This window comes from Gracilinanus agilis, chromosome 4 (assembly GCF_016433145.1).
Source record: "Gracilinanus agilis isolate LMUSP501 chromosome 4, AgileGrace, whole genome shotgun sequence".
Lineage (NCBI taxonomy): Eukaryota > Metazoa > Chordata > Mammalia > Didelphimorphia > Didelphidae > Gracilinanus > Gracilinanus agilis.
The window spans coordinates 505,641,038-505,652,274 of NC_058133.1; the positions used below are offsets into that span (position 1 = coordinate 505,641,038).

The 11,237-nt window shown below is 46.5% G+C and overlaps 1 protein-coding gene across 2 annotated transcripts in view; it reads right to left on the reverse strand.

Annotated features, from left to right (window-relative positions):
* KLHL24 (kelch like family member 24) overlaps positions 1-4,675 on the reverse strand; it is a 47,125-nt gene extending 42,450 nt beyond the window's left edge. Inside the window, exon 1 of one of the 2 annotated variants that reach the window (XM_044673162.1) lies at positions 4,568-4,675. The gene's annotated coding sequence lies outside the window, so the exon portion shown is untranslated. Of the gene's footprint in view, positions 1-4,531 lie in introns of both variants that reach the window. The other variant, XM_044673161.1, reaches the window with a different exon arrangement.
* Positions 4,676-11,237: the final 6,562 nt, after the last annotated feature.

Below are 11,237 nucleotides of genomic sequence, written 5' to 3' on the forward strand. Positions count from 1 at the left end.
TTGGGGAAAAAAGCCAATCTTAGCCTGAATTAAATCTGCTATCAAAAATCTCTTAGTTTGGGGCTGATTAATTATCATATACACGTTTATTTTCTGTTTTAAAAAAACGTCATGATGCTATATAGACATGATATTAAACTATGTAAAGAAGACAATTCATTCAGCTTGATTCCTCCCGATTGTGCTAAATCAACTAGTTTTTGAGGGAAGGCAGAAAATGCTTAGAGAAAAGAGCAGCATCTTGGATTGGGCACAAGAGCTCAACAGTCTCAGAAACTTTGGTTTCTAAGCCAAGGATCTATGAATAGAACATTCGTTACGCATTGAATCTTTGAGGTTCAAATGTAGGACATTCTAAGGCGTTTATGCCAAGAGTTCAGATATCCACCAGTGACAATGTGTGTCTAAGAATACATAAATATGTATATTGTTCTCTAGACTTAAAAGGCTGATGCCCCCTCACCCTCCCACAGCCCAGCCTAACTCTGGCCTAACCCAGAGAGAAACTAGAGTCAGCTGAGGACTCATATACAGGTCTGAGCCCCTACAGCCAGGTCTCAGAAGTGTCTGGGTCATTCCAGAGATTCCGTTTTAGAACAGTTCTTGGATGGGCCCCAAGTTAAAACCCAATCAGCCTCCAGGCCTGGGCACTCTTTCCCTAATCCTGGCTGGATTAGGGCTAGAGCAGCTACAAACTGGGGTGACCCCAGGTGCCTTGAATTCTTCTGATTCAGAGTAGATGTTGGTGCTTCCATGCCTGGCCCAACCCATGATGGCCCCACAACAGCAGGTACTGGAGCCAACAAAGAATTCATCACACCAGAGAACTGGAGAAAACACAGACAGTTTGCAGTATCCTTTGCGTACATGCCCTCCCAAAAAGCCTGTCAGGAAGGCTTCCTTTTAACTCACTTGCCAAAGATCATAGCAATGAATCAAAGGTGGCATTCGAACACAGAACTTTCCTAATCCCCCAGTCCAACATGATTTACTAGGGCAGACTACCTCACGCACTAGGCTAAAACTCAAATGCAAAGGAGATCTGGTCATAGGAGAAGTGCATGGCACCACTCACGAGGCTTACTGCAATTCCCTCTCTCCCTCCATGCATAAGAGACAGCAGCCCTAGGAGGGCCCTCCCCTGGCCCTGGGGTCTTGGGCTCCCAGACTGTAGGGGAAGAGCTCTGCATTAGGACCTCAGACTCTTCGGGGCCTAGCTGTGATGTGCAGAGCCGCAAGACTGAGGCCAAGGCTCGGCCCAGCCCACCATGACAGTTCCTGTCTTGAGCCTCCCCTCAGCAGCCAGTGCCTCTGGTTGTCCCTGAATCAAACCCCAAATCTCATTTGGCCTTTTTGAGCCCTTCAGAGCCTGGCCACTTCCTAATTCTCCAGTACTTTTATGATACAGGGACAACGGTCTCCTTTGCACTTGTACTTTGATCCAGACTCCCTGATGGGGGGAACACTTTCCCTCCTCTCCTCCTGCCTACCCTGAAGCCTCAGCTCAAATCCCACTGTTTAAGTGGAAATTTTATATCCTTTATACTTCATCTCCCAGAATTCTTCCCTCATCCCCAAATTCCTCTTTCCTTTGTGTTTCCATGTGTCTTTTACCTTATTGTATTTATTTGAGGGAACACCGCTTGCTCTTTCTTCCATGTGAGTGGCTTGGGTAAGCGCTCCCTATTTTCCCTAGCTCTCTAGTTAAATATTAATAAATCTTTATACTTTGGAGATACTAAATATTAATTTTTCAAGCTATACCACCTGTACAAGAGGCCTTGGCTGGATCCTTTAATGCTGGCCCAGTTCAGAATCTTATCTGAACAGATCATGTACAGTTATTAGTGTGCTGCGAGGTGTTGGAAGACAGCTGGTTTTGTTATACTTGCTAACCTGAATCTGTCATAACATATAATTATTTTTTATAACTTAAACAAGTAGAAGGAAAAAGTGTTTAAGCCCACAGTAGGCCAAAATGAATAATTTGGTTTCTCAGTTGTCACCCTCCACAGTTCCTTCCAACTACAGCCATAGGCCACACATTGAAGGGCCCCTTAATCTTGGGTCACTACTGCTTTGGAGCCTAACCTAACCTGGGGAGCTTCTGAGTTTGCTCTAGAGCTGCCCCATGAGAGCCTGTTGTTTACTTTGGCCAATCCCAAACCTGTCCCAAGGTACCTAAATCCATGGATTATCCTCAAAAATGATACTGACTTCAACCTGCCAATTCATATACTTCTCTCCACTCCAAGTTAACTTTAGGTTTTCAGAATAGCTAGAAGTAATGGTACTGGGGGAGGCAGCACCCAGGCTCAGAGCTGTCCCCTATTAATTTTGCTTTAGAAGTCCCTCCTTATTGCCCCTTCACAGCAGGAGATACCTTTCCCAGGTCAGTACCAGGCGGAGTTGGGCATGCACCGTAGGTGCTCAGGGTCACAAAACCAGGGTACCCACCTCAAGCCTGCCTGCTCCCTACCACTCCACGTGGCCTCTTGATAATTGCTTATTTTATAAAGGAAAAATAGAAGCTATGATAAACATTTTGGTCCAATCTTGACCAACATACAATTTGGCTATTCCATTCTCACGGATGGAAAAGGGTATTAGTTTTTAGATGTCTAAGGCTGGCAAGGGAGCATATTCTCTAGCTGCTTAAAGCACAAAACTCTTAACAGCTAAATCTATGTCTGTGCATGTTTCACTGGAGCTGGATTGTGGCATAAGAGAAAAGCTGCTACATTTGCACTTGAAGGTTGTAGGTTCAGATTCTGACTCTGCTCCTGACTGTTCCTACTCCTACCCCCTTGGGGTCAACCCCTGACCTGCCTTCAGCCTCCTTTTTTTTCCTCAGTCTCTTCTAGGCTGCAGCTCCCATCACATCCACACTGTCTTACTGCCACAGGATGCTTCTCATTTCTAGCTCCAAAGAACTCTATAATGGTTTCTTTGAAGCACCACACATGTTTTCCTCTTGACCTTTGGTTTTTTAAGGAAATCACAGAAGAACAAGGAAGTTAAAAAAATTTATTGAAAAAGGATTACCGGTTTTAGCTTGGCCAAAAGCCAGGAAAATATAAGTTGAGGCTGAGAGTCAGACAGTGGCTCTTCTTCCTGTTTACACTGGTCCAACCAAGTGACTAGTCTGAGGTCCCACAGAAGGTCCACCTGGGGCTCTGTCATTGTCCGAATACAGGGCTAAGTCTTGGCACTAGTGATGTTCCCAGAGCATTGAACCCAGCACCCCTGGGCATAAAGGAGACGGATCCCCAGGCCTCCAGGAGCCTCTGGGGTGTGCCAGGAGCCTCCTTGCTACCTGTGTGCCCTGGGAAGTCTCTATTGAGTTGGCAAAGGTGGGAAATGGGGCCAAACCTGAGGGGACCAACTATGTGGAGCTCCGCTACTCCCATCCCTCTCGGGACTTGCTAGGCTCCCTGGTGCAGGGCTGTCCCTTATTAATTTCGCTTATAGTCCCTTCACAGCAGGGGATGTCTTTCCCAGCTCTGTCCCCAAGCAGAGTTGGTTGTGGACGTCCCGCACTCCCCCAAGTTGGATCCTGCCCCCTCCCCGGGGCCTGAAGCCCGGGTCCGAGGGCCCGGCGTGGAGAATAGAATAGGGGCTTGCAGTAGTCTTTCACTCTCCATCCCCCACGCTGGCACAAAATTGGAGACGGAGGCCCAGAAAACTCGAATCTAGATCGAAAAGGCCCCTCGGACACCATTGAGCCCAACTCAGCCCCCTACTCCACTTTACAGCGGGGGAAAACTGAGGTCCGGAGAGGTGAAGGCACAGGCAGTAAGCAGCTGGGTTAGCATTCGAACTCGGAGCCCGGCAGTGGCTCAGGCGGGGAGGGATGAGGTCACGGACAGGTCACTCGCGCCGCCGCGCCACTAGGTAACTGTCCCACCTCCGGAGGAGTGAGCTTGCGCGCCCTCCAGGTCACCTTCATGAGGGTGGGCGAAGGGGCAAAGGGAGGAGCAGGGAGAGCCTTAGCGACAGGTCAGCCAATCAGCACGCGGAGCCTTTCCCGCTGCCCCACCCGCCTGCCCGACAGCCAATCCGCGACGTGTTAGCCGGGAGCCCGCAGGACGAGGAAAGCTAGCGGAGTCCGGGCGTCAACAAACGGAGGCCGAGGAAGGAAGGAAGGTGGGGGCAGGGGGCTGAGGGCGAGGCGGGGCTTCAGGAGGGAGTCGCCTCCCCTCCCCCCGCCCCTGGGACCGGGCTCCTAGGCCGCACTCAGCGCACGGCTCCGTAAACAAACAAAGGCCGGGAAGGGGGGGAGGGGGTCTCGGTCAGGTGACGGGGCGCCGCACATTTCGCAATCGCACCGTGAGTAGCTTCAGGATACAGACCTCGGCCCCCGACCCCAGCCCCCTGATACCCGAAGACAGGCAGGGATGGAGAGCGTCCGGGTAGGGCGGGGGCAGTCTCGCTCTCGGGCTACGTACGCGCCCCGACCGACCCCCTCCCTGCCCGCCCGGCTCTGCTCCCCGCCGGCCGCAGCCGTTCTCTCTCTCGCTCTCTCCCCCACCTCCGGGCGGATCGTGGAGTTACGGTCCCCAGCTACCTCTCAGGCACAGCGGCCCCCTGTGGCCCCGGCGCCAAGGCTCCCTCGGCCGCGGCTAGCGAGCGCGGACTCCAGTTCCCTTCCCTGCGGCGTCTCCAGCCACCTCGCTCCGAGGCTCGAGCTCACAACAAAGAAGGCACGTGACCCACCCGTCTCAAAACACGGCGTGTAGATGCCGGGTGGCCAATCAGGGGCCGCTCCGGAAGCCCTTCGGCATGCTGGGACATGTAGTTGCAGCTACTTCTCGAGCAGTCTCGGCTGAGGGTCCGCCCCTCGCGGGGAGTAGGACATGGGGTGAATGGGGAGGGGAGATGACGTGTCACCTGGCCGGCCTCTTGAGCCCAGCCTGGAACTCGGAGAACTGGAGAAAGTTACGTGTAAAGCGCTTTGGAACCCTTGAAGCACTCTCAGAATTATCTCTTTTTAATCTCAGGCCTCGGCTGCCCAGTAGTTAAAGAGGGGATGATGTTAACCACCTTAATTTCACCTTTTGTGAAGCGCTTGGCAAAAGCCACATTGATTAGGCACCTACTGTATGCTGGGCACAAAAATAGCCTCTGTGTTCTAGGCACTCGCAGGCCTTTAGTCATTAGACTTCAAGGCAGTCTAATGAGGTCAGAAAGTGAACGCATTTATTAAGCACCTACTACTAAGTGCCAGGCAAAATTCTCAGGGCTGAGAACTGGAAGAAAGGCAAAGGACAGCCAAGCCCCACGGCTCTCCACGTTTTCCCCGTCCCAAGTGGAGAAAACATGCAAACAACCCTGTACAAACAAGCTTTAATCCAGATAAATGGGAGACAATCAAGAGAGGGAAGACAGCATTAAGGGGGATTGGGAAGAACTTCCTCTGGATGAGGGAAGCCAGGAGGCGGAGATAAAGAAGGAGAAGCCCTGGGAGAGCGCTCCGGGACGGAGGCACAGCCGGGCAAGCCCCTTGTCTGGAGATGGTCCTCAGTCTAGTGCTAGGAACAATCAGATCTGCGTCAGCTCTGCAAAGTGCTTTAAGCGTATCTATTTTTGTCCGGAGCCCCCCCCCCCCCCCCCGCCCCACACACACACACACAGCATTCACACTCAGGGCTTGCACCCGTTCCAGAACTCTCTGCACTCTCGGTAGTAGCTTATAGCTCCCCCCCTTCCCCCTCCCCCTTCGCATGCTCGAAGTTAGCCAGGTCCGGGGTTCTTTCTCCCCATGCCTTTTGCCAAGATAATATCTCCAGGGCATTCTCAGAATAATTAAAAAACTACAGTCTTTAAACAAAAGCATTCGATAACGAGAGACATCACAAAGAACTTTTGGGCGCTAGAAGCAACCTCCAATTGCCTGGTGGCTCCAGATGCCCGGCAGCCCCCACTTCCATGGCCGGGGGTGTGCCGGGCGTGTGCCCGCCTGCGGTTCAGCTGTGGACCAGCCTCCGGTGAGGAGCTACTTGGCAGCCTAACTAATGACGCCGGTACTTGTTCTTCCTCTGCCTCGGATCAGTCCCGACACCCCCGATCGACCCTTAATAGCTATAGCGCCCCGTAAGGTTTACAGAGCACCTTACTCGAATCTCACTGGATCACCCCCACCCCCACCCCCCGCCACGCTGGGAAGCAGGTCCTGCTATTGTTCCCATTTTTTAGATGAGGAAACTGAGTCTAAGAGCTTAAGTGACCTGGACAGAGCCACACTCCCCACGTCTGAGAGAAGATGGGAACTCCAAGACCTCTCAAGGGTTTGCTGAGCCCTAAAACCCTAAAGCTGAGCCCTGTGCAAATTATTGTTCAAAGAAAATAATTATAACACAACAGAAGATAAAATAAAAAATATGACTATAACATAACAAAAGAAAATAGGGAGCCAAGACGGAGGAGTAACTAGAGTGGCAAAGCCTCCATTTCACCATGAAAATCCTCTCTGGCCAAGATTAAAATGTCGCCACAAAATGAACAAAGGAGTGAAAGAACAAAAGATAAACTAAAGAAAATATAGCAGAAGATAAAATAAGGAAAAGACGAATCCTTTACAATGAAGCAAAATCAAGGCAAGAAGCACTTACTCTGTGCCAGGCATCATACCACTAAGCATGGCAACCAGCAGCTCCAGACATACAAGATGTACATGTGTGTCCACACACACGCAGGGTGAGTTGGAGATCATCTCGGAGTTGAGACTGCAAGGAAGGCAAAGGAATCCATGCTCTGGAGCCCAGAGGGAAAGCATTCCAGACACTGAGGACAGTCACTGAAAAGGTATTACCTTAGAATACCCAGAAGAGAGAAAGCCTGGAAAGGTCAAGAAGGGACCAGGTTATGACTGACCTTTGAAAGACAAACAGAGCATTTTATATTGGATCCTGGAGATAAGAGGAACCCTTGGAATTTATTGAAGAGGTTCGGCAGAAAAGATTTTAATAGATTACACAATGCAAATAGAAGAGATTCTCAGCCCTCGACCTTTAGAACAAAGAGAAGAATCATGCCAGAAAATTGCCATTCGAGGATTGGCCCTTTCTTTTTTCTTCTTGCCTTACTCCGAGTCTGGGGTGAGAAATCTCGCCCCAACTGAGGTACTCGGACCATGAATTCTTGGCCTTTTTGGACAGAAATAAATGCTGTCACTTTTCAACTTAAAAGTCTGAAAAGGGAAGAGTGTGGAAGGAATTTTGCCCTACTCCCCAAGATTATAATGAGGTCCTAGCCAGTGGATTTCCTCCTTATTCTTCTCAGCAATGTTTATCCTTGTCATCTGTAGATGGAGGATTAGAGACCCCAGAGATTAACTAATACTCTAAGATCAGCATTCTTTGCCTGACAAAAAATGCACAGAAATTGGATAGGATTAAACAACCTTCCCAGAAATAATTGAGACTGCATTGTAATTTGGAGATCTGATACTGAGATTAAGATAGGAGGAAGTCTGAATTTAAAATGAAAATAAATACTCACTTGGCAGGAGGTGACATGGACATGGAAACTCTGATGGGGGAAGTGGGGAATGGTCTGTGGGGGGTCTAGAAGACACAGCAAGAATTGACCAGGGTCTGTCCCATAAGGATTAATGGGACCCTGGCTATAATGATCAATCTTGGTGGGGTTTTATTTGTTTGTTTAACAGATCCCTAGAAATAGAGGCAGTGAGGAATGGTAGATAGAGATCTGGCTTCAGAAGTGGGAAGACCTGTATTCAAGTACACCATGACACACAGCATCTGTGCAACTCTGGACAAATAATTTGACTTCTAAGTTCTCTAGGTATCTCTCTAGGACTATACTTGTTTTTTGTTGTTGTTGTTGTTTGTTTTTTTTAAACCCTTAACTTCTGTGTATTGACTTATAGGTGGAAGAGTGGTAAGGGTAAGCAATGGGGGTCAAGTGACTTGCCCAGGGTCACACAGCTGGGAAGTGTCTGAGGCCGGATTTGAACCTAGGACCTCCTGTCTCTAGGCCTGTCTCTCAATCCACTGAGCTACCCAGCTGCCCCTATACTTGTTTTTAAAAATGGTATTGATCAGCATTGGTGCTCTGAGTTTCCTCATATAGAAGTTCCTTGTTTCAGTGAAATCACAGGTCCATTCCTTTTTCTTCTTTTTAGAAATGTTCATAGAACCAGAGTATCATTTTTTCAGTTGGCTGCAGCCTTAGAAAACATGTATCCAAACCCCTTTATCATAAAAAGGAGAAAACATGGAAGTTAAGTGACTTGCCCAAGGTTTCAACAGTCAGAATTTGAACCCAGGACTCTGACTCCAAATCTAGTGCTCTGTTCACTATTCTACTCTCCCTGTCTAGGCTCCCCAAAGTGCAAATGATGGATATTGAGAGTTCTCTAGTCCCATCTATCCAACACAGGAATTCTTTTGGAGCAAGAGGTCTTAACATTTTTTGTGTCATGACCCTCTTCAGTGACAGTCTGCTAAAGCTTTTGGACCCCTTCTCAGAATCTTTCTTTAAATATGCTAAACAAATAAATAAACAAACAAACAAACAAACAAATAAATAAATAAATAAACGAATAAATAAATGAATAAATAAATAAATAGAATCCATAGGATCAAATTAAGTCATCAAACTTTTTTTTAAAATCAGTTCACAATGAGATTTCATAGGGAACAGAATGCTATCTAATAGTAAAAGTAGAAAAGGTTATTTCCAATTTAAAAAAAAATCAGTTCAGAGTTGCCAGGTTAAGAACCTAGGCTTTGCAGGTTCCCCAACTGGGAGAAAAGTATCATTTGGTAACATCTAATGCCTTCTGCTTTCATTCACTGCCCATTTGACAACTTTGGGATTTTTGCTTGATTGTTTTTTGTTGTGATTTTTGTTTAGTTGTGGTTGTGGATTTGGTGGTATACTTTAGTAGAACAGGAACTGTTTGAAAGATTCAGCTCCAATAATAGTCATAAATGCCTCCATGTCCACCTATATGGGAGTCTCCAGGAATCCATTCCTGGCCTTGTGCTTTCCTGATTTTTTTTTTTTACATATTTTTGTATTTTTTTTTAAACCCTTAACTTCTGTGTGTTGGCTCCTAGGTGGAAGAGTGGTAAGGGTGGGCAATGGGGGTCAAGTGACTTGCCCAGGGTCACACAGCTGGGAAGTGTCTGAGGCCGGATTTGAACCCAGGACCTCCCATCTCTAGGCCTGACTCTCAATCCACTGAGCTACCCAGCTGCCCCTGTTTTCCTGATATTTTGATCATTGTTTTAAATAAAGTCAGAGACGCCGAGCTTTTCTTTTTAAATATGTTTTTATTAGTATTTTCTGTTTTTTATATCACCACAGTTATTCCAAGCAACCATTTCCTTTCCTCTCCCAGAGAGCCAACTCACCTGACAGTTTTTTTTGAAAGAAAAAAAAAAAGTGTGATTGATCAATAGATTGAAAACATCCAAAAACATTTCCTGTATGTAACACCTGTGGACCTCCCACTCCACAGAGGGGAAAGCTGGGAGTGTCTTCTCATCTGCCTTCAATGGAGTCCTATTTGGTTTTCACAATTTTGTTACATTGACTTTTGATTTTTTGGTATCTGATTGTTCTTTCCATTTATGTCATAGTCAACTGCATATATTGTTATCTTGACTGCTGACCTCACTCTGTTCATATAGCTCTTTGCAGACTTCTCTGTTTCCATCACACACATCGTTCTATACAGCTCACAAAGATTCTGTTCCATTTATGGACCATAGGTTGTTTAGCCATTCCCCAATTGATGGGTATCTGTCTTGTTTCCAATTCTTCACTGGCACAAAGAGTGTCGCCATAAGTGTTTTGGAGTGTATGAGACTTCCTTCTTCTCAGGGACTTTTTGGAGGTATCAGGATGACATGCTTTTCACATGTGCCGATAACACAAAGCAGAGAGGAATGATTAATATGTTGGATGGCAGAAGTTAGAAAAATGGGCCAAATTTAATTAATCATAAAACACTGCTCTGACTATCTCATTCCCCTGCTCAAAACACTTCGGTGACTTCCTTTTGGCTCCAGTAAAAATTTAAGTGAGCAGCTAGATGGCACAGTGGGGAGAGTGCCAGGCCTGGAGTCAGAAAGTTCAAATTTAGGCTCAGATACTTTCTAGCTGTGTAACTCTGGATAAATCTTCACCCTGTTTGGCTCAGTTTCCTCATCTGTAAAATGAGATGAAGAAGGAAATGGCAAAGCATTCCATTTTGCCAAGAAAATCCCAAATGGAGTCACGAAGAGTCAAATACAACTGAAAAATTACTGAATAACAAAAAATAATACCTATCTTTCCAAACTGACTGATGTTACATCGCGGCCATACTGGCCTGCATCTCCTATCTTCATACCTTTGAACAAATTGTTCCCTTTGCCTGGAATGCTTCTTCTCTTCACCTCTGTCTCACAAAAATCCCAGCTTCCTTCAAAGTATAGCTTTGATGTCACCTCCACCTGGAGGCCTTTCCTAATCCTTCCACTTGTTAGTATTCTTTACTTCTGCCTCCAAATTTATATATTTATAGAAATATTTATAATATTCATATTATTGTAATTTTTGTGAGTTTTTTTGTGTGCCTGTTGCTTTCCTACAGCAGAACGTGAGCTCCCTGAGAGCAGGAACTCTTCTTTTTCTTTGTTATCCCCAGAATCCAGCACAGTGTTCAACATATAGTAGGTACTCAATAAAAGGCTCAATGAATTTCATTTAATTGAATAAGGTAAAAATTAATTGGGGAAAATCTAAAGTCTTACATAAAATCAAATGCCCAGTTCCAGAATGGGAAAGTGTAGCTACCAACTTGCTACCATAATGAGGTGGGATATAGCGTGTCAGGTTTGGATGGCCTTGCTAGAAAGAGGTAAGTTTGTAGTTTGGGTAAGTTGAGGAGAGAAGAGGAAGATAATCCATTTGGGGCATATTGGGTTGCTGACAGTACACAAGGCAAGATTCCAACAGACAATCATGGGTGAAGAACTGAAGTAGATAGCTGGAAGCAATTAGGTGGCCTAATAGATAAGGTGTTGGATCTGGAATCATGGAGAACTGAGTTCAGATCTTGCCTCAGATATTTATTAGCCTTGTTGTTTTTCAATCATTTCAATCATGTCTACTTTCATGACCCCATTTGGGGTTTTCTTGGCAGAAATTTGGTAGTGGTTTGCCCTTTCCTCCTCGAGTTCATTTTACAGATGAAGAAACTGAGGCAAACAGTAAAGTGA